Source organism: Sphaeramia orbicularis, chromosome 1 (assembly GCF_902148855.1).
Source record: "Sphaeramia orbicularis chromosome 1, fSphaOr1.1, whole genome shotgun sequence".
In the NCBI taxonomy this organism is placed as follows: Eukaryota; Metazoa; Chordata; class Actinopteri; order Kurtiformes; family Apogonidae; genus Sphaeramia; species Sphaeramia orbicularis.
Genome location: NC_043957.1, coordinates 57,992,651 through 58,011,405, shown reverse-complemented (window position 1 = coordinate 58,011,405; position 18,755 = coordinate 57,992,651). Strand labels below are relative to the sequence as shown.

The window sequence follows — 18,755 nt, the reverse complement described above, 5'->3', positions numbered from 1 at the left end:
ATTTTGACCAATACCCATCCTTACCACCACCAAAGTTACCAGTGCATGACAGAACATACAAGTGTGTATGCAGTGATGAGGGTAGTTTTGTCATCTTCCCTCTGATTTCATACAAGAGACACGGTGGATAAATGACTTAAACTTAATTCACCAAAATAATAGCTGAAACCTAATAATATTTCTCCAGTTTAAAAGGAACACTGTTAAGTTACATTTCTATTTTTCTTCCTCATTCAGGCGTACGAGCGCCGGTTTCCTACTTGCCACCTTATCCCCATGTTTGTGGCAAGTGACGTAGTGGATGAGGAGACCAGTGAAGATGGTAGCACCCACAGGATAGAGCGCCGCTGTGCCCTGGATGTGGATGCCCCACGCCTTCTCAAAAGGGTATGTTACAGTCAAACCATCACCTTATTGCTTAACAGTCGTTATGTGATGTGGCTATGGCAACATAGTTTTGTAACGAGCTGTTTGTCTGGTTCACAGATTGCAGGCGTGGACTATGTCTACTTTATCCAGAAAAACACATTAAACCGAAAGGAGAGGACATTGCACATCGAGTCTCACAATGAAACCTTCTCTAACCGGGTCATCATCCATGAGACCTGCTGCTATTCGGTCAGTATTGTACAAGTTCAGGCTGTTATCTAAGGCCTCGGTCACAAAGATTCTTACAAATGATGGGTTGTAAGAATCAGTCAAAATTAGTCAAAACGGTCATATTAGATCACAAATCACACTGCTGTATAAATATGCGGGGGAAATCACTGACCTGCACTTTAAACATAATAAAAATTAGGCGTCATAATAAGACACCAAATAAAGAAATTTGAAGTAGAAGGTATAAAGGATTAAACAAAGATACACAAAAATAATAGAGAGAACTGAACTTTAAAATGTCCACAAACATATGCGTTGTGTTCTTAGGTTGTTCCTAAGGCATTGTTAGGGCGCCCTACAAAAGGGGATTTCATAGTGTGTTCGTAGAAAATCAAGATCACACACCTGTCTACAAACGTAGGAACAGTTTACGAACTCTCCATTCTTATAAGGGGCTGCCTTGAGAAGGTGTACAAGTTGTCCTAAATTGTTCGCACGGGGTTCGTAGCTGTTCGTAATGACATTTGTGACTGAGGCATTAGTTGCAACACAGGATAGGTACATTTTTTTTGTACCAGCAGCTTGAGAGAAGAACTCAAACTCTGACTCTTTTTGTGTCATATTAAACCCAGGGATTCAAGAGAAACGCAAATCTACACGGGCAAATGATCAAACACATCATTTAGCAGCTGAGTGTTAAGCTGCTGCCACACACCCATGTTAATGTGTGCGCCTCTAATCTCTCTCCTGCTTTCCTGCAGAGAAACCATGTGTAGACCAGCACTGAGTGTGATGCTTGCTATCTCAGCTCATCTCTCTGTGATTATTCAGTCCCCTCTGAGTATGGCTCATGCCCTCAAATACTTATCCCAAACCAGCAATGCCTGCCCTGGTTTTTGACATCCAGCTTCTGTGCACCGTAGTCTTAACTCTGACTTCAGATCGCCTGTTCATGAATGGATGTTCTCTGAGTTAATGAGGTCAAGCAGGTTGGTGTTAACCTCCAACTGTGCTAAATTTAGTTCTCATGCACCACAGAAATTGTTATTGTGTCATTTAGCAAACTGTGCTACAGTAACTTGAATGGACAGCTCAGACTGAGCTAATGGACCCGTTTAAAAACTGAAAATACTTGGGTAGTCAAGGGTAGTGACGCAACCAGTACATTGATTTTAGAAGGCTTTTAACTCATGACTTTTTTCAAAATATTAATAATATACTGTTAAAGTGACCTGCTGTATATTGAGTCAGTTATAGCTGTAAGTGTTCACGTGAAACATGTGACATGGACAGACTGACACACTGCTAACGTTGTACACAGTCTGTGTGTGTCCATTATCAAGTGAAACTGAGTTTGGTTACCATAGTAACTAGGTCAGCTGATTTCTGTGTGTGTATACAGTAATACAGTATTTTCCAATGTATTCACAGGTTCACCCTGAGAATGAGGAGTGGACTTGCTTTGAGCAGACCGCCAGCCTGGATATCAAGTCGTTCTCTGTTTTGAGAGCACAGTAGAAAAGATTGCGATGAAGCAGTACGCCAGCAGTAATCAAAAAGGTTGGCTGCACCGAAGCATTGCATTCACTGAACACAACACAATATTTTATTGCATTCATTTTGCATATGTTCTTTTTGGTTGCTCAGAAATCATCATTTCTTAATAGCTGCATAGCTACAGAATAACAGGTGTTGTATTAATAATGCATCAGTGTATTGTGTGAAAAGAGTGGTGAAGCTTGCTGTTTTTTTGACGAATGAGTCAGTCTGTCTCACACTTTTATGGGATAAATAAGCTTGTGTAATCAATGCATGTGGACAGGGGTCTTTTAGTATGGACGCAGTGACTCATCTGTCTTTATTTAGGGTGAATGTGGGCAATGCTAAGTGCATTTCTTTTATTTTTTATTTCATGTACTGAGAGCTTTCCAAAGAAATGTATATAAGTGGTTATAATTATCATAGTGTCAGCTCTCCAGGTTCTAATTAATAATTCATAATTCCACTCTAATCCTCTCCTTAATCTCTCTTTTTAGGGCTCTCTGTATTTGAAATGAGTTTATTACAACTTAGTTTTCCTAATGCGTCTGCTCAAACACCAAATTTCTTCCTTTATGTCTCTCACAGGGAAAGGAAATCATTGAGTTTACCTGAAGGAGCTTGAAGACGAAGGGATCATCCACGTGCCACGCTGGACTCCCTCCTCCCTTCCCTTGGCTCTCCCCAGACCAACCAGTCTCTCTACAAGCCCACCTGTTCTTCCCAAGCTTCTGGTGTCACCTACGGTTTCTATCCCACTTCCTGCCGATGCCAAGGACAGCGCCTCGCAGGATGCCAAGCAGGACAGCGTTGCACTTCAGTCAGACAGTCTTACTGAGATCCTGGCTGGAACACCTGAAGGTTTGATCCAACCACAGTTCTTACATGTTTATATAACTATGACAGTACGCTTTCTGGCAAAGCAAAATGAGTATTCAGTCAGTTGAATGACAGCTTGTTGTAAATGTGTTTAAATTTGTAGTATATATGTACGTGTTCTACGTCACGTTTTAGTTCCTGAATTCTGTTAATTGCTGATGTTTTTCTATGATGCAGACAAGCTGGATGCTGACTATATAAAACGTTATCTTGGCGACCTCACCCCCCTGCAGGAGAGCTGTCTGATCAGACTTCGTAAATGGCTGCAGGAGACGCACAAGGGAAAGGTGATCTACAGTTTTTATTTATCATTTCTTGGAATTAAATAAAGTAACTGCACTTAAAAATTTCCTATCACTCTCTAGATTCCTAAAGATGAGCACATCCTGCGCTTCTTACGTGCTCGGGACTTCAACATGGACAAAGCGCGGGAAATTCTGTGCCAGTCGCTGACTTGGAGGAAGCAGCACCAGGTGGACTACCTGCTGGAGACCTGGACCTCACCACAGGTTCTTCAAGACTACTACACCGGAGGCTGGCACCACCATGACAGAGGTAAATCAACATGGCACATACTCATGTTTCTATGCTGCATGAGTCCACTTGGCATTAGAGCCCAACCGACTGATCTGCCGGCTGATTAATCGGGCCGATTATAGCTTATCACCGATTAATCAACATCGGCCAATATGTAACCGATTTATTAATTTTTGCTGTGGAGATTCTGTCGTTCGCTGCTCCTGTTTGTGTGTGCTGCCTGGAGAGTTAGAGGAACAGTAAAGCCTGTCAGTTTCACTTTCACTTCTGCTTGGACAATCATGCTATCACCCCCCCACACACGCACACACAATAACAGAATCACGGACCGATACACCCCCCCCGTTCTGACTAGGATGGACCGCTAATCCCCCCCGCTCCGCCACCCCCTGTCCGAAAATCACACACACACACACACCTTCACACACACACTAATTATTTTTGTGATTGCATAGTTTGCTTTGTAGTTGGACTCATTAACGGTAGGTGTTGCTTACATTTTAAAGAATGATTTACCAAACAATTTTTATGTCACTACTTATAAAATATAGACTCACATCTTTTTCAAAAGTCTGCTCTCCCCAGCATAAAAACTACCACATCTACAACCCATGGTTCCCCACAGGTCACAGACTACTCTAATATCAGACTATTATACAGTGTTTGAAAGTCATGTAAATTATCTGTGTGAGATAAACAAAGATTTATGCAACTGTTAATCCACCTGTCCACAATTATCTAATATAAGATTATTATATCCTGTGTAGATCAATGTTCTTATTTCATATATCGGCCAATATATATCGGTTATTGGCCAATATTGGATATCAGCTGATATATTGGATATGGGCTTTTTTTGAGCCCCTTGTATCGGTATCAGCATCAGCCCTAAAAATCCCATATCGGTCGGGCTCTACTTGGCATAGACTCTCTGTGTGCTCTTAACTTGAAGCAAACGTCAGCTCTCTAGTTTCTGACAAGGTTATGTTACACACACCTCATCAATGTATATCAGTCTTACCTAAAGGACCCAAAGGAATCAACTGTGGGAGTAAATTAAACAGGAGACCATTATGTCAGCACTCTTTGATTACACATCTAACTCGTGGCACTGGCATGCCTGTTTGTCTCTATTTTCGGAGAACATCTCTTTGATATGTCTTAAGTGGGTAAAGATTTTCTGTCAAAACTTAACAAGATGTCACAAAACACTCAGTTTTTAGCAGTTGTCATGTATGTCATCCTTATCATAAACAACATACAAGACTCAGAAAAGGTGGAGGAGAAATAAACTGATTTCTGTAACATTACAGCAAATAGACTGTAATACGAATTAAGCTTATTGTTGAAATGTAAGCAAAATGGCAGGAAAATATACATGAAAGTTAAATGAAAACATGGCTCATGAATGTTGAAAAATCTCATAAAATAAAAGAAAATAAGCAAATCATTCCTCTCTGATATGCTCTGTACTGTCTGTACTCACAGAGTCGTGGGAGATAGCAAGAAAAGCAACACTCTCATGCCATCCATTTAAAAAAAAAGTGACAGTTTGTACTCAATACTGGTGATGTAGTCATTCCCGACATCCCACGTAGCGCAAAGTGCAATATATGTGAGATATCACACAACTCTTAATGACAGTGCATTAATTAGCACCACTGTACCCTGAGCCCAATCCTAACTATAACCCTAAAACCAGTCTTAACCATCAGGTTCGGATGATCAGCTGAAATGTCCGCACATTTATTAAAACTTGTTAACATAATGACTCAAATACATGTATACACACATTTTGTTTGTTTTCCTTAGCTGTCATATCATATTCATTGGCTTTTATGTCACCACATCAGTGTGCAAATAGTTTACTCATATCTTTGCGCAAGTATTTGTGTGGAATGAATGGGGAAGACATAAAAGCATTCTTCATTGTACCCACTCAGTTATTGTCTTACACAACAGTGCATAACCAGTGCAGCTCTTTCTATTTTCTATGTACCATTACACAGTGTACAGTAAATACTGCAATTGATCCTGTAAATATTTGCTTTATTTTTCCTTTAGATGGACGCCCTTTGTACATCCTGAGGCTGGGCCAGATGGACACCAAAGGACTGGTCCGTGCCCCTTGGGGAAGAGTCTCTCCTCAGACATGTAAGTTTTAGTTCAATCCACATTCATGTATGCAACTGTGTCCCCATCAGTCTAGTTCTTTACATTATAGGTCAGGTACTTAACGACTGGATTACAGATTAGGTAATGAATGTACACAGGCATTACCAGACAAATGTGTTAATACCAGGATGTCTACAGTACAGTACTTAAAAATAACCATCTTATCATCTTACCATTTCATTAGTTCACTAAAAGCTTGAAAGGTGAAATCACGGCACACCACCGAGTTCATGTTTTGTCATTTAAGGTGCTGTCTATCAATGAGGAAGGTCTGAGACGCTGTGAAGAGAACACCAAGGTGTTTGGCCGACCCATCAGGTAAAAAACCTTGAGGACAGATCAGCTAATGCATTTTATCCATTGGTTAAAGCTCAGAAAATCAACTGGCAGCAGCTCAGATAATTTGTGTGACAAAAATGTATTTTTATTAGGGCTGTCAAAATTAATGCATTACCAATTACAGATTAATCCATCATTATGATTAATCTGATTGAAAATTTTAACACAACCCTCTGAATGTGTCTGGCTGCGCATTTCGGGCAGTTTGTCCAAGTAGAGTTACTGTTGCACATGCGCAAATGGACAGTTGATCTGGTAGTGACAGGCAGCAGAACCAACCCATAAAGATGGAAGACGGTAAACAGCACGTTGGCCCTCTGGATGGAAATATGAGGACAAAAAACAAAAAAAACAAAACAAGACCTAACAGTTGTTTCAAGTTGTTTTGTTGAAACGGTTGGTGTTTAATAAACACATTAAGTTCATATATATTCCCTTCTTTCTTGAGTCTGTTTGCTCATGCAAAATGAAACACAATTAATATAGATTAAAAATGAATATTTAATCGTGATTAATCAAAATTAATCTACAGCAACCCTGTGATTAATCTGATTAAAAATTTATTTGTTTGACAACACTAAAACTTTGTTTTATTTCCTCACACAAAAATACAGAAACATAGGAACAAGATTTAACAAAAAAGGTGTGTGCAAGGGTGTGGTAGAAACCTATAAAGGCTTGTGAAGTTAGAAACATATCAGTAAAGTAAGTGTGGTTTAAACATTACAGTAGAAGATCAATCAATCACATTTGTTTATATAGTGCCACATCATAACAAAAATTATCTCAGTGAGACAGGAAACAGCGGAAAAATTGAAGAAAAACAAACAGTGAGTAGCTGGAGTTTACAGAGTGCACGTCGGTTGTTTTCCTTTTCCTTTCGTGATTTATGTTTAACTGCGTATTTTTACCACTTCCTGTTCTGCGACTCATTAGGGTTCAGTTCAGCAGTGGTAGTCTGGACACAGGTGTCCATACACCCACCATTATTAAGTCCAGTGGAGTATCTCTGCCAAAATAGGAGGAATGCAAGTGGATCTTTTCTGTGTGCACTGATTCAGAGGAGAGAGAGAACGCAAGCTCACAGAGATGGTATCTGTAAAGTGTCAGCTCTCTCCAACCAGAGGAGGTGGCTGGGATGCAAGCCATGCAGGAAGGCATGTGAACTATGAATGGCAGTCACGTCAGCACTTTCCCCCAGAATAGATAGAGGAAGAGAGAAGATGAAGGGGAGGGGGGGGGTCAGAAGGGAGTCCATAATTAGCAAGCATTGCCTTCACCACATAAGCATCCTTTCAGCATGACAGGTGCTAAGTGGTCAGAAAGAGGCTGTAGCCGTGTTTTGTGTGAGTGTGTGTTTGTGGCTTTTATCAGTGCTAATCCTCTGACTGTCTCCTCTGTAGCTGTTGGACATGTCTGGTAGATCTGGAAGGTCTGAACATGCGTCACCTATGGCGACCAGGAGTTAAGGCACTGCTGAGGATCATCGAGGTCGTGGAGGCGAACTACCCAGAGACTCTGGGACGGCTGCTTATCTTAAGAGCTCCCAGAGTGTTCCCTGTTCTCTGGACACTGGTGAGAAGCAAAACAAAGAGCATGACCATATTAATAACGAATGCTCCTGTAGAGAGCCCCTAATACTGCTTGAGTTTAGTAAATGCACATTCAAGCAACAGCAACAGATTTCCCATAAAACCATCCAGGACATGAACACCTGGCCGTCAGAGAAAAATGAACAACATTCATCTCAGTGCCTTTTGAATTTCAAACCTGTCAATTTCTTGCATCTACTAAAACAAATGGTAGCTAACAGCATCACAAAAAGAGGTGGTCTTGATCCAAATCAAACTGGAAAGATGGAAGAAGTTAAAAATGAGCTGAAATAACAGCATACCGACCGCAGACACACAGATGTCCATAAACTAGTCAGTGGCAGGTACGGGGACAAGCAGCGTATGAAGATGATGATTGGAGGACATTGTTTCATATAGTATGGCAGTAAAACTAGTGTAGAGAATGAAAAAGCAAAACCTTGTTTTAGACTTTAGGGCAGTGGTTTCCAACCTTTTTGGCTCATAACCCCATTTTAACATCACAAATTTTGGCAGCCCCAGATATTTCAAAATGGAGACTGTTTTTTTGCTAAAATTAATTGGTTTTGATTATGTAATAGTTTGCTATATTATGTTGAAAATAACGGTTAATTTTAGAGAACGTTTAGTCTATATAATGTATATTATTAAGGACAGAGGCAGAAAAGCCAGGTGTAGATTACTGCACAAAGGGAAAATTGGATTTTTGTTGGTCAGTCCAGCTTGGATTTACAAGGCTGACAATTAATACTCAACAAACAATAACTCAGACTATGAATTATGAAAGAGCTGCAGCATCTGAAACCGACCACAATGAACATTTGACAGATAAACGGAACCACAGTGCTTCAGTTTCACAACCACAGTTTGGCATGTCTGTTATGGATTAGGATTTTCTCTGTCAACTCACCATAGATTTTTATTTGTACATTTTTTAAATATTTTTTTTTTATCATTGCTAGAAATTTCAATTCTAGGCGATCCCACGTGGGGTCTCGACACCAAGGTTAAAAAACACTGTATTAGGGTGTGAAAATATCAGCATATTCATTTGTGTGTGCTGGTGGTGTCATTTTTGTTTCAGAAAATAGCAATCTACACAAAAATAAAATGAACTAATTAAAGTATTAACTAAAGCAACACTCATTCAAATGAATGGTTTGATTATGACAGCAGTACCAGTCTCTAACCTTTATCTACCTCCACCTAGGTAAGTCCATTTATTGATGAAACACCCGCAAGAAGTTCCTGATTTATGCAGGCAATGACTACCAAGGCCCTGGAGGGCTGGTAGATTACATAGACAAGGAAATCATCCCGGACTTCCTCGGAGGAGAGTGTATGGTGAGTGCCTGAGGACGGTTTGAATCTGTACATTACCATTTGAGCATATGATTAATGTCTGAAAGTGCACATTCTGGGATATATAACCACCAACTTGAGATGTCCTTTACTGACCCAGAGCTCCATATCTGAATATCTGTGTGTATGATGTGCATGCTTTTTTTGGTCTGTTTTCTGCAGTGTGAGGTACCAGAAGGCGGCCTGGTTCCCAAGTCCATGTACCGCACGGCTGAGGAACTCGAGAATGAAGACGTCCGTCTGTGGACCGAAACGATCTACCAGAGCGCCAGCATCTTCAAAGGAGCTCCACATGAGGTGAGACAGAAAACCCTAGAGGTAGCAAAATTAGGAGGAAAGATGAAAACCTGTGTTGATGAATGAAATGAGTTAAGTAGGGCAGGGCAGCAGAGAGTGTGGTGCAGTACAGCTCCTGTCAGTTTTAGTGAAACCTCTGCCATCTAGTGGTTGTACATTATAAACAACTTTTGGTACTTGATGAACGTAGATGTGGTCTGGTGTTTGATTTTAAACACAATGTTTTTGATTTAATATTTTCGAGCCCATTGTCTGCCAAAGATAGGAGAAGTTCCTTTCTTATCTAACTGGGGTTGAAGTATAGTTGTGGAAAAAAATTAAGGGACCTTTTTGTTTGGGTAATTAAATATTTACATTTACTTCAGAAACTACTGACCACATTGTCATGTAGAACATTTAAAGAAAAGCAAAAAAAAAAAGACAAGTGCTTAAAATCATAACAGTATTAAGTGTTTCCAGAGCTTTGTGGTGGACTCCCACTGATTTGGAGTTACAGCTATCAGGTGTCTTGGTATGCTCTCCACCAACACCCAACATTCACTTGATTGTATGAAATTATCATATATAGGAAATTATCTTCACTTTCCTGCTGCTGCATTCACAACAGATCGTTGAAAATGTATAAATGACAACTACAGTGAAAAGTAAAACCACCTGCACCAACATTTACATACGTAAAGAGAAATAATCTGCCTTTGTATTGTTTCTAATATGAATTCATCTGCCACCATCTACTGTTTTAATTAAAATAAGGACAACAGAGTTTTACATCTGTTCACCTAAATTTTAGTAAATTGGTGTTTGGTGATTTGGTGTTTGGTTATTGTTGACCTTTGGCCTTTGGTCACTCCTGGGGCAAAAGTACAAACTGCTCAGCTTTACTTTAGGAACCCTGACCACCCATCCTCCACATGTTCAGTGAGGTTCAGTTCTGTTAACAGGAAGTGGCTTCTTATGTTTTCCTGAGCTACATGCAAGTGCTGTACAGCATTTATTAGGAATGCCAGTTTTCAGGAGTGGGAAGCTAAAAGCCAATAAGCTCTCTTTATGGTCATGTATCAAAGAAAAGATAAGAAAAGAAAAGAAGGAAAATAAATGTTAAATGTTTCTACCTTTTACTGTTTTTTTTCTTTTTGCTTACTTTCACGTCTTCATCTCTTCTCCTCAGCTTCTGATCGAGATCATCGATGCCTCCTCTGTTATCACCTGGGACTTTGACGTGTGCAAAGGTGACGTGGTTTTCAACATCTATCACTCCAAGCGAGCCCCCAAGCACCACGTAAAGACCCCCTGGGAGCCCACGGCATCACTTCACCAGGAGGCAACAATGTTCAGCTCATCGACAAGTCGTGGACACTGGGTCAAGATTACAGCATGGTGGAGTCTCCCCTCACCTGCAAGGAGGGAGAGAGTGTTCAGGTGAGCACTGAACATGAGATTTGGTGATGGTTTCTATTTCAGGGAGCTAATTTTCGATTTTTAAACTGGAAATATTGAAGTTTAGGGGAAAAACTGAAACTCAAAATCATAAAAACTTAGATTTTCTTATGTTTGATTTAGGACACTTTCATGCCAACCTTGTGTGATCCCCATCTTGGTCCAGAGCAGGTTTCACATCTGCAAATTTGGTTTAGATGAAACTGAAAAGTCCAAAAGTCTGCACCAAACATCAGGCCTGTGGTTTCACCCAAAAGAGGAGGTCTCATTCCAGATCAACCTGTACCATTCTTTGACTCATTCACGGCATTTTTGGACAGTTCAGAGTTTTCAAACAAATTACAGAAAGTTATATGTAGTGAACTGCATTTAATAAAAGTACAACAGCAAATGAAAGAAGTAAGAGTCTGCTTCAGGTTCTGCCTGTTCAAAGGAAGTTTGTCCTTTCACTGTCACCAAGTATTGGCTTGTGGAGGATTCTGTTCGTGTCTGTGAATTGGTTTAATATTCTGGTTTAGACCAGCTCTAAATGGAAAGTGTCATGTAGGGATGTAACAATATGAAAATTTCATATCATGGTTATTGTGACCACAATTATCACAGTTATCATTATTATCGTGGTATTGTTGAAATTGTGCTCAAAATGTTCAAAAAGTACTAATATACACACTGAAATAATTTAACCAAGTTGTATTTAAAAAAAAAAAAAATAAAATAAAATTTTATTTTTATTTTAAAAATGTGTAAATGTCTCCAGTCCAGCCCTGATGGGGAGATGACCAAAACATAATGTCCACATGCTGATCAGGATCTTCTTCTGGATCCGGGAACTTATGCAAAATTTAACATGGGCTCTTATGGGGAAAACATTTCAATCGTCTTTTTCTCCAAAACTCCAGTTCTGATTGACTTCAAACTTGGTATACAGCTTCTGTATGATGATGTCAACACAAGGTATTGAAATTATTTCCATCCGGATCTGATTCTGGATTTGGTGCGACTTTGAAAAATTTTCCCATCATAAGAGATAGGAAGTGGATTGATATAATAAATCAGTATCAATGATATCAAGTTGGAATGTGAATTTTTTACGGATCTGATTGGAATATGACCAAAACATGGACTATTTCTGTAATAGAATAAATACACAGAACTGGGTGATAATAAATGACATCTGGATACATTTCCCAAAGCTTTTAATTTGGCCGGTAAGATACAGGGCCATTGGTCCTATTTTTAAGGTTAATGTATACTGTGTATTGTCCCTGTCTAAATAAATAAATAAATCAAAAATCCTCTCCTCAGGGCTCTCATATTACCCGGTGGCCAGGCTTCTACATCCTCCAGTGGAAATTCCACAACATGCCTGCTTGCTCTGCAACCAACCTGCCGCGAGTGGACGATGTGCTGGCCACCCTGCAGGTGTCCTCACACAAGTGTAAAGTCATGTATTACACAGAGGTGCTGGGTTCGGAGGACTTCAGGTTGGTAACAGTGTGTGTGTCAGTGACAGACTTCTGTGGTCCTGCTTCATTTGTGATCTCTTTGTATGTGTCCATATTTTTGCCATTTTAGTTCAAGTGTTGTACTATAAATGAGTAGAAATATTTTGATTTGAATCATTCTCCCTTTACGACTGCTCATTTTCACTCCGGTCTTCTTTCAGTTTTCCCTCTCTCCAACCTACCACGTAGTACCACGTATGACTTATTTGATATTTGAATGAGTAAAATCGGTAATGTTGCTAAAACTGCAGAGTAAGAGCATCATGAATTCCCCGGAACCACTTTTGAAATGTGGATGCTTCTGTCCCTCTGAGACTTTTAATTCAGCTTTTTCTGTCCAATTCGCCCATAACCCACTTCTCCTCCCCCCTCCCCTTCCCCCTCCTCCTGCTCTGTCTTCTTCCTGTGAAGAACGGCTTGCTGTGATGTGCAGAGTTTGTAAGTGGCTCAGTGTTTGCCCCCTTTTCCTTTAGCACTAGCTCATTGCCATCGTTGCTTTCGGCTGCTAATTTGAACACCCACTTCCATGGCAGTCACATTTCTGATTCAGCAAAAAGATGCTTGTTTGCATCTGTTCTTGCTTTTTGGCTTTTGTTAGCTCTGCCTAAAAGGATGCTGTGGTCATACCTTGGTGTTTTTTTTTATCACAGTGTATAACCCGATGTTTGCACTGAGGCTGCGGCCTAACTACCTACTTCAGGGGTGTCAAACTCATTTCAGTTCAGTTCCACATTCAGCTCAATTTGATGTGAAGTGGGCCGAACCAGTAAAATAATAACATAACAATATATAAATAATGTCAACTCCAAACTTTTCTCTGTGTTTTAGAGCAAAAAAAGTAAATTTACATTATGAAAAGGTTTACATCTACAAACTATCCTTTCTAACATTGTGAATAACATGAACAAACTGAGAAAAATAAGTGTAATTTTAACAATATCGTGCTTCAGTTGATCATTTAACAGGTGCAATATTCTTAAAACTACACTTATTCTTTTTAGACATTTCAGGTTGTTCACATTTTTATTGGCGAAATTATACTTTGTTTTAGTGTAAATACATGAAAATACTTACATTTACAAAGAGAAAAATTTGGAGTTACGAGTATTTATAGGTTATTGGGTAGTATTTTACTGATCTGACCCATTTGAGACTGAATTGGTTCAAATGTAGAACCTGAACTAAAATGATTGTTAATATCTTAGTGGAATTTTAGCATTTTACAAATTCATCCCAAGGGCCGGACTGGACCCTTTGGCGGGCCGGATTTGGCCCCCGGGCCGTATGTTTGACACCTGTGACCTACTTGCTGGCTTCAGTCACCCTGCTTGCATGACTAATGAGATGAAGATTCTTAGGCTAGGTCATAAAAGTCACCAAACAGCTGATGTCCACAATGTCCACAATAACAAATGCACTTTTCTACCTGCTCCTACAGACATTTCCTTATTGTTTGTTGGTTTTTGTACGGTCATCCATTACAAACTAACTGAATCTTCACACTTTGTTTCATTTAGTTTGTCTTTTTAAGTAGACTTGAAGATCACCATCTAACTCACTGTATTTAATGGGATGTTTCCTGATGCATAAAAATTATGATGTATGAGACTAGGAATGGGTGTTATCACCAGAAAATGTTCATATTAGTTAATTTTGCTAATTATCATGTTAAATGTCAACTATTTCTTACAGTCAAGGTTAAAGGCTGAGTTTTAGTCCATGGTTATTCGTGCCTCTAAATTGAAAAGGAACACTGACAATACAATACACAATACAAAATAAACCCTAAAGGCATTAAAAAAAAAAGGTGTATATGCTTGATCTGAGACTCAAACCCAGAGTGGCAGGATATGAAATTGGCTAACAAGTATGATTACAGCAGTATTTTTCTATTTGATACGCAGTGCATTCAAATAAATGATTAAAGTATGTCTGACTCATTATAGGCATTGGCTTCATTTAAAGCAGGGGTGTCAAACTCATTTTAGTTCAGTTCCACATACAGCTAAATTTGATCTGAAGTGGGCCGAACCAGTAAAATAATAGCGTATTAATATATAAATGATGTTGACTCCAAACTTTTCTCCAGCGAAAAAGTAAATTTATATTATGAAAAGGTTTACATCTACCAACTATCCTTTCAAAAGATGTGAATAACATGAACAAACTGAAAAAATAAGTGTAATTTTAACAATATTCTGCCTCAGTTTATCATTTGCACATGTACATTTAACTTACAGATCACAGTGGATCTACAAACACACAAAACATTTAATAACATACAGAATATTTTTAAAATTGAAAAAAAAAAAAAACTCTTAAGGCATTTCAGGTTGTTCATATTTGTTCAGGTTATTCACATTTTTTGCGAAATTATACTTTGTTTTAGTATAAATGCATGAAAATATTTACATTTACAAAGAGAAAAAGCTGGAGTTGTCATTATTTATATGTTATTATGATAGTGTTTTTCTGGTCCTGCCCACTTTAGATTGAATTGGTCTGAATGTGGAACCTGTACTAAAAGGATTGTTAATTTCTTTGTGTAATTTGTGCAATTCACAAATTCATCCCAGGGGCCGGACTGGACCCTTTGGTGGGCCGGATTTGGCCCCCGGGCCACATGTTTGACACCTGTGATTTAAAGCTTTGCCGAGTCTTGCTTAACACTAATGTGAATTTGTGACTTTATATTGACTCGTTCAAATCAAGCTGCTGATCTGCTACAAAATGTAGAAACATATTCAGACTTTCCTGTCAAATCTAACACAGCTTTAAACTAAAACAAACCAAATGTGTCATGCTTTGCTGTAGGCATGTTTTTAAGCCTGCATGGAAGTCCCAACACAAGGCCTTCTAGATTTAGTGTAAAACCTCTACCTATCCTCAGCACAACACTGTTGAGCGTGAACATCAAAGAACATTATTGTTTTCTAATATCTATGAAAATACTTTACTGGGAAAAACACTGTTTGGCCTGTGTACGTAGCTCTGGAAAAAGCAATTAAGTGACCAGTTCAAATGAAGCCCACTGAAAACCTCTGGAATACGGTTAAATGGAAGACGCATGATTACAGTCCATCAAATGACGCCAAGCCACTTGTATTTTTTAAGTCAGGAGTGGCATAACACAACCACCCACAGCATGAAAGACTGATGGAGAGCATAAGTAGTGTTGATGAAAACTGAGATCAAGTCTGGACTAAAAGCAGAACACACACCCACTTCAGACTGTCCTGGTCAGGCATGGTCAGTGTTTATCACAACCAACTGAAGGAACTTAGACACAGTAGGTACATACTAGGGTTGGGAATCTTAGTTCTAAGACCGATACGATACGCATCTCCGATCCCATATGTTACAGATACGTGTGTGGCACCTCGCGATACGATACGATTCACACCTAAATCATGATACAGAGCGATTGAGCTCTTTCTGATTCAACACATTCATTCTGGGAAAAAATATGCAAGGCAATTCAATGAGCTTGATTATTTATTGATCAAATAAGACCATGACTTTTCACAAAGTGGCTTTAGTTCAGTTTCAGAACATGTGCCTCACATTCAGTCAGCTGAAAAAGTTAGGACTTTGGTTCCAAAGTCGTTTCTCTACATGTTTCTAACACTCAACTTCTTGCTCCCTCACCGAATCCATTTGTAATGTAATGTATTTGTAATGAAGATAAAACAGAAAAATGTTCTGTCGCTTTAAGAGACACCTGTGTAAGGTATTATGGGATGTTCTGTTAGATATGTACGTGACAGTTTAAGGAAGTATCTCTGGTTTGTACGGCAGTATTCAGTACAGCTGATCTTGTAAAAAAAAAGTAGACGTTCATTAACCACATGTGGTCTCCTCTTTCTATGTCTGTCAGATTCAGATACAGACTTTACAGTGTTCATCTGAGGTGGTTGAGCCACAGTGCATGAGCGGAGCTCAGATTGTCGTGTACAGTGTACACATCCACGAATCCACGGCGCACGTTAACGTGGGTCTGAAGGAAAGAAACACTTTACCCAAATAAATAGTAACACTTTTAAATGAGCATAAAAATATATTCTATTGAATGGATCAAATTTTATTGATACAAACATTCAATAACCGATGCATCGCGATATCATTCCAAACTTTTCATTCACACGCAGCTTCTCTACCCGTGCACTCAGATCGTGCACGCGCGTCAGTGTATCGATACGTATCAGATAATCTTCCCATCCCTAGTACGTACACTTCATACTTAAGTGTCTTTATATGTGTCACTTCCACTGTTATACTATACAGGGGTTGGACAAAATAATGGAAACACCTTCACCTCAAGATGATAATGCCCCAATCCATACAGCTAGAATTGTTAAAGAATGGCATGAGGAACATTCTAATGAAGTTGAGCATCTCGTATGGCCGGCACAGTCCCCAGACCTCAACATTATTGAGCATTTATGGTCAGTTTTAGAGATTCAAGTAAGATGTCGATTTCCACCGCCATCGTCTCTAAAAGAGTTGGAGGGTATTCTAACTGAAGAATGGCTTAAAATTCCTTTGGAAACAATTCACAGGTTGTATGAATCAATACCTCGGAGAATTGAGGCTGTAATTACTGCAAAAGGCGGACCTACACCATATTAAATTATATTTTGTTGATTTTTTAAGGTGTTTCCATTATTTTGTCCAACCCCTGTATATTCACTAAGTTGCTTTTAATGAGTAGTTCAGACATTTCTGAGGAATCCTGTCAACCCTGAAATAGTGATAAAAGTTTGACATGGTCCTAGTTGTCTCTCCTCTCTCTACTTCTGTCTTTGACTTGTCGTCACAGATGAGCCGTTTATGGATCAGATTGACTTATTTTATTACAGAGGATTTGGCCAATATGTCCATCATACTGACACAGCTTGCTCTGCAAACATTTCACAATAGAAATGAGGCAAGATATTAGTTGTATATCAAGCAAGATGTTTCAAATCAAGATGTATCACAGTGATGACGCTAACAAAAAAATTAGGCATTCCACCAAGTTATAGTTATGGTTAGGGACATCCCCACTGTTATGGTCTGGATCAGTCTTGAGAAAAGTTCTCAAACCCTCTAATGCCACGTTTCCACTACATGGAACCAGCTCGACTCAACTCGACTCGGGTACCAGGTCCTATTCCTGTAGACCGTTTCCATTACAGGATACTACAGACTTTACAGTACCTGGACGTCATAGCGATGTGGCACGTTACTTCCGTGTCGTCTGCTCACAGAGTTGCTGATAAACTCGCTTGTTGCGTGTTGTCTCATCAAATTCATGCTGAATTTTTACGTCGGCCACCAAAGACTGAATCTCCTGACTGAATGGTGTAGTTTTCCAGGCTGTCATCATGTGGATTAACCTACTGCTACATTTACTGTAAACTTCCACATCTGTTTTTTGTAAAACGGCGGGTCACAGAGACGACTCTCTGACCAATCAGTGGTCTGCAGTGTTTACACGTCAAGTTTTAGTATCTGTTCCCCAGTCTTGGAACCAGGGCGGAGATGATACCAAAAAACTAGTACCGGGTACCAGATTCCAGGTCCTTTTCATAATGGAAACACAAAAAAGCCAAGTCAAGTCGAGTCGAGCCGAGCAGGTACCATGTAGTGGAAACGTGGCATTAGTCTGAGACTGGGAGTAAAAACATGGTTAATTATGAGATGAGTCCTTGGTCTGATCTCAAGTAATACACCACTAATGTCAAGCTGCATGAAAGCTGCTTGGCATTAGAATCACAAATGTTCAAAAACAAAACATGTACTGAAACTGAACCGAAACCATGGCCCAAGAACTGAGGTTCGGACTGAACCGTGGGCTACCTGTACCGGTGCACCCCTAATAAATTTTATTTTACTTGAAATTTTGGAGCCATATTATCACTAGTTTGTAGAATAATGAAAATGTTTCTTTTACCCAAACAAGGGATGTAACGATATGAACATTTCATATCACGGTTATTGTGACCAAAATTACCACAGTTATCATTATTATCGCGATATTGTTGAAATTGTGCTCAAAACGTTCAAAAAGTACTAATACACACACTGAAATAATTTAACCAAGTTATGTTTTGAAAAATAAATAAATAGATAAAATTAAATAATAGCCACAATGTACTTTCTGTTGGCAGAAACATTCAAATATTAACATGTAAACAATCAAACATACAAATGTGCATTAAAGATGTCACCTTATGGCCACTGTTTGACCATTTTCCATATCAAGTTTGAGCTGTTTGAGTTTCTTTTTCAAAGATAGATAGATAGATAGATAGATAGATAGATAGATAGATAGATAGATAGATAGATAGATAGATAGATAGATAGATAGATACTGCTTCTCCAGGAAATGAGCAGTACCATTAGTTTTCAAAGTGCGTTAATCAAACATGGTTATCATGATAATTAGAATTTAAATGGTAATACTAACCGTCGGGAATTTTACTGCAGTTTATCATTATACCGGTAATCG

General features: G+C 39.1%; 3 long non-coding RNA genes and 1 pseudogene across 3 annotated transcripts in view; 2 read left to right on the top strand and 2 right to left on the bottom strand.

Annotated features, from left to right (window-relative positions):
• The first annotated feature begins 234 nt into the window (after nucleotides 1-234).
• Nucleotides 235-18,755, top strand: part of LOC115425479 (SEC14-like protein 1) — a 19,780-nt pseudogene continuing 1,259 nt past the window's right edge.
• On the bottom strand, nucleotides 12,900-14,217 carry LOC115425529 (uncharacterized). The gene is made up of 2 exons (XR_003936245.1): nucleotides 13,565-14,217; nucleotides 12,900-12,953 (listed from the first exon to the last, which is right to left on the bottom strand). It is a non-coding gene; the product is annotated as an uncharacterized LOC115425529 (long non-coding RNA).
• Nucleotides 13,852-15,729, top strand: LOC115425543 (uncharacterized). Its single transcript, XR_003936247.1, has 3 exons — nucleotides 13,852-13,862; nucleotides 14,228-14,234; nucleotides 15,556-15,729. It is a non-coding gene; the product is annotated as an uncharacterized LOC115425543 (long non-coding RNA).
• LOC115425563 (uncharacterized) overlaps nucleotides 16,319-18,755 on the bottom strand; it is an 18,093-nt gene continuing 15,656 nt past the window's right edge. The window contains exon 3 of the long non-coding RNA XR_003936250.1: nucleotides 16,319-16,482. This is a non-coding gene — a long non-coding RNA (uncharacterized LOC115425563). The remainder of the gene's footprint in view (nucleotides 16,483-18,755) is intronic.